Here is a 5,220-nt window from a genome sequence, read left to right on the forward strand (position 1 = left end):
CCGCCCCCAGCCAGGGCTTAGTCACCCAGAGTGGCGAGGGCAGGCACAGCTGGGATAGGGCAAAAAAAAAAAGGATGTTGGGTCTTCACATACTAACTCAAAATGGGTCAAGACCTAAACATAAAGAGATAAAACTCTTAGAAGAAAACAGAGGAAACACCTCACAACATTGAATTTGGCAATGATTTCTTGGATTTTACATAAAAACAGACAAGAAAAAGATAAATTTGACTTCATAATTTTTCTGTATCAAAGAACACTATCATCAGCATAAAAAGGCAGCCCACAGTTTGAGAGAAAATATAATTATGTATCTGATAAGGGTTAATATCCAGAATTATATAAAGAACACCTACGACTCAACAAAAACAACCCAATTAAAAATGGGCAAAGAATTTAAATAGATATTTCTCCAAAGAATATATGCAAATGGCCAAAAAGTATAAGAAAATGTACTTGCCACTAATCATTAGGGAAATGCAATCAAAACTGCAGTGATATAACACTTCATACCCTTTAGGCTGGTTATTATTTTAAAAAATAAAAAGTATTGGTGAGGATCTGGAGAAATTGAAAACTGCATTGCCAGTTGGAATATAAAATAGTGTAGCCACTGTGGAAAATGAAATGGCCGTTTGTCATGTTAAACATAGAATTACTATGACTCAGCATTTTCACTTCTGTGTACATACCCAGAAGAACTGAGGAAGCAGGGATTCAGATGTTTGTACACTTAAGTAGCATTATTCACAGCTAAAAAGTAGTTCTGAATAATTATTCCACTTATATGAGGTACCTAGAGTAGTCAAATTAATAGAGATAGAAAGTAGAATGGTGGCTGCCAGGCGTTGGGGGGGGGAGGGTGAGAATGGGGTATTTTTTAATGGGTATTTTTATAAATTATCTATCTGATAAAGGTTAATATCCAGAATTATATAAATAATTTTAGTGTAGGAAAGTGAAAAAGTTCTGGAGATGGTGATGATGATGGTACAACTTAAGTAATTTTCTGTAGAACACATTGCTATTTTTACCACAGTGGCAATCCAGAGTCTGAATATTTCTCTGTAGATATATCTGTTGGCCTATTTCTGTTATTGATCTAGTAAGAGAATTTAGTGATATATTTAGTCAAGGTATAGAATTTAATGGTAAATGAGTATATTTATATCTATATATATGTTTATATATAGATGCACACACATATATGATTAATGACAGTGTTTGGTTTAGTAGTAGAGTGTACTGATAACTAACTATACACTTGTCTGGATGTTGGATTTGGCATAATGAATACATTTTATGGTTGATTTCTTTCTTCTTTTCTTGACCTATAGAATTTCCTTGGAAAGCATGAGTTCCCTCCTACAGAAAATGTTCTACAGCACTTAAGAAAAAGTGTGGTAATAGTAAGATGATGTGATTAAATAGGCTTGATAAGTGGATTTTGGAATATGTATATATTTAAGCTTCCAAAATAATTACTGCTAATACATATAGTACATTTTTATGACTTGATTGTAAAACATTTAGATTTATTTTCGCTGTTTTTACCAGGAAGAGTGAACCCATGCATGCTTTGGTAAAGTACTTAAATGTTTTTTTATTTTATTTAAAAATTTTTGTATTGAAGTTGACAACATAATCACAAATGGTGGCAGTAGTATTTCAACTCAATGTACCTGTTTCATCACCCAGATTTAAAGCCCTTAAATTTAAATGGTCACCATATTGCTTGCATTCATTTGGTAATTCATTTAGTAATAAGTTCTTTCCTATTAGGTTAGAGTGTAAATTGGAACCATTTTCAAAGTCCAGTTGTTGTCTTGTCTTATAGCAGAAAATTCTTTAATTTCTTACTTTTTTAAAGTAACATACTGTTCAAAGTTGCAGTTTTACTAATAGTAAGATGGACATTTAAGTATGTGTTTTCTTCAAATGTTTAAAATATTTAGAGCATTTAATATTTAGTTGGTATCACTTGATTTAAAGTTACCCATTTAACATTTATGTTTGATGTATTTACATTTAATAAAAGCAAAGTTTACAGTACCACTGCACCTGTAATACTTCCTGCAAGTTTGATGGCATTTTCCAAGTATAAATAACCTACCAGTGTTTATGTGGAATATACATGGGTGGTATTTCAAAATTTTCCTTTCTAATGGGATTTTTTTGTTTTGTTTCATATATTAATTTGTCTTTAGTTATTACCAGATCCATCCTAAATTTCTATTAGGAATTGAGTTCCATAATGTAAAAAAATAATTTTAGCCCTGGCTGATGTGGCTCAGTTGGTTGAGCATCGTCCCATGCATCAAAAGGTCATGAGTTTGATTCTTGGTCAGGACACATGCCCAGCTTGCGGGCTCAATGGGAAGCAACCAATCAATGTATCTCTCTCACATCGACGTTTCTCTCTCCCCCTCTCTCTTCCTCTCTCTGAACCCCAATAAAAACATATTTTAGGGGGAAAAATAATTTTAAAACTCTAGTAAATGAAACTTGAGTCTCATTGGTTTCAGCCATATATCAAATTAATAGAATCCTAGAATTGTGGAGATTTCTTCCTACATGTTAAATTACATGGTTATTTATATTAAAAGGCTACATTCAGAGTTAGCATTGAATCAAGTTGAAACATGGACTAATCATTATTTTCTACATGGACTAGCGAAGTTTCAGGTAATTTTAACATACATTATTGCCACAGTGTGTGTACCCCCACTTTGGCATTCCCAAGAGAGTTTTGAACTTCCCTCAGACTGTATTATTGGGACATCAAAGAGCACTTTAGCTATATCAACTGGAATTTACAGATATTTATGTTTGGAAATACCTAGAGACTTAGAACTAAAACTATCACACACACACACACACACACACACACACACACACACAAAGAGAAACTAAAAATTTCCATTTGACTTTGCCTGATGCCAGTATTAATTCTGGTCAAAGGAGATACATATGTGTAACCGAGATGCTCAATACAACATGTTAGTTTCTTAAATAGTTCTCCAGCCAGTGTTCCGCTATTAGGAAAGAAAGCACCATAGTGTGTGTGTAAGAGAGTTGTGAACTTCCAAAGCACATGAACTTGAGAAATGCCCTTTGTCTTGTTTGTGTGAGAGAAACAGGAGAAATGGCAAAGGGCTTCCCTTACCAACTTTGCCTCTTTGTGGTTGAACTTCAAAGAGAAAATGTTGCAAATGGCTCCTGCTGAGAGTGATGGAAGTCCAGCAGCCCCCAGGTGCCATGGGTGATGAGGACAGGCCCACCTCAGATATGAGAGGCCCTCAGCCAAGGATGGGAAGGGTGGTTTAGGCTGTGGGTGGAGGGAGAGTCTGAGCAGAGAGAAGCATGCTCTTCTAGTATAGGAATCCTAGTACAGGATATACAGTGGAACTGGCCCAGGGCTGGGCCCCACTCACCTCCCCTAACCACCCGTGCCCTTCTCACATGGCATGGTCCCTGCACTGCCCCTTTGCGCTGGCCTGCAGTCCGCTTGCACCCTCCTCTTCCCAGCCCTCAAGACTTAGACCACAGCTCAGCTGGTATAGCTAAGTGTCAACCTATGAACCAGGATGTCACAGTTCAATTTCTAGTTAGTGCACATGCCCAGGTTGCAGGCTTGATCCCCAGTGTGAGGCTTGCAGGAGGCAGCCAATCAATGATTCTGTCATCGATGTTTCTATCTCCCTTCCTCTCAAATCAATAAAAACGCATTTTTTTAAAAAAGACACCACAGTTGAGTCAGGTGTGTGGGCACGCGCATGTGTGTGTGTGTGGTCCCTGTATCAGGACATGCATGTTATCACTTGAGATTTGGGGAGGTTGCCCCACTAGCTTCACCAACTGAAAGGCAGTACCTGCATTGTCTGCTGACCAGTTTTCCACATAGTAAGGATTCAAATGTCTCTTGAATAAAGTGGGAGGCCAGGCCACGCAATGGTGGCAAGAGGGGCTAATAAAGTCAGGAGAGCATGTGCCATCCCCCACCATCTGATGCAGACCCTCCCTCAGGACGTTTGGGGCCCCTAGGCCATAGACTGCTGGCTGGCTCCAAGTGCCCTAGCATGTGGAGTGGATGGACGACCTGGCTGTCAGCTGCCTCCTATTCTCTAAACTGACAGCAGGTGGCTCTGTTCCCTTTCATTTAGCATAAGGAAATGCTCTTTCACTCCATACCGCTGTGCTCCAGGCTCTGTCCTTTTCGGCCACAGAGAAGTAACCACTGCACCAAGGGCAGTGGTTGGTTTATTAGCTCGAGCATAAATTTACTCACTTGCTCAGCGGTCTTGGAATAGGCTGTTACAAGAAGAACCATTGTAAGGGGAGACCCAGGGTTAGGGTTAGGGTTAGGGTTAGGGTTAGGGTTTTAGACAGGCTTTGAGAGTTCAGCTGCCCAGGGTTAGGGTTAGGGTTAGGGTTAGGGTTAGGGTTTTAGACAGGCTTTGAGAGTTCAGCTGCCCAGGGTTAGGGTTAGGGTTAGGGTTAGGGTTAGGGTTTTAGACAGGCTTTGAGAGTTCAGCTGCCCAGGCCTAAATTTCCTTCTCCCTGTTCGACCTCCATCAGGAAAGCTCCTCCCCCAGGCTTTCCCAGGGCTGTGTGTCACCCCAGGGAGCCCCTCTCTGCTCACTCTGTAAATGTGTTCACACAGATGCAGAGTGACCACCTCGCATGGTAAGTCTAATCCTGTCATCTTTCTACATAAGTTCAGAGTCAGAACTTTACCTGAGGCCTAGCAGTCTCCCGGCCTCTCAGACCCATCCTTACTAGCAAGTCCCTCGTGGGCCACCTTTCAGCCCAGGCAGAGCCATTCCAGGACCTTTGTGTGCGCCTGCTGCCTCCCTCCTCCCCTGTGCCATGCTGTTCCTCATCCCGTAGGTCGCACTATTCGCTCCAGTTTCTCATTGATCCTGTGTTTTTTTATTACTGTGACTCTCCCCGAGCGCCAAGCTTGTCCCCACAGGAGACAGTGACTGCACCTTGGGGGCGGGGTGGGAGCGGAAGACTGGTCTTGGCCTTTGGCAATACAGGCACCGTCGCCCGCCTAGTTTTTAACTTGTCCATTTGTTCTGGGAACATTTCAGGAGCGCCCCCAGCATCGGGGCCCGGCCTCCCCAGGAGTCCTAGAGTGCATCCCCCGTGAGGGACTGGCAGCCGCCGCGCGGCAGGCCCCCTGGGGCGTAGCCCTCCCCTGGCTGGGCCCGCACT

At 41.5% G+C, this 5,220-nt stretch overlaps 1 protein-coding gene across 1 annotated transcript in view; it reads left to right on the plus strand.

Annotated features, from left to right (window-relative positions):
- RBM44 (RNA binding motif protein 44) overlaps positions 1-1,887 on the plus strand; it is a 22,301-nt gene extending 20,414 nt beyond the window's left edge. The window contains exon 15 of the mRNA XM_005863714.2: positions 1,338-1,887. The gene's annotated coding sequence lies outside the window, so the exon portion shown is untranslated. The remainder of the gene's footprint in view (positions 1-1,337) is intronic.
- The last annotated feature ends 3,333 nt before the right edge of the window (positions 1,888-5,220 follow it).

Source organism: Myotis brandtii, unplaced genomic scaffold (genome assembly GCF_000412655.1).
Source record: "Myotis brandtii unplaced genomic scaffold, ASM41265v1 scaffold180, whole genome shotgun sequence".
Classification (NCBI taxonomy): Eukaryota; Metazoa; Chordata; class Mammalia; order Chiroptera; family Vespertilionidae; genus Myotis; species Myotis brandtii.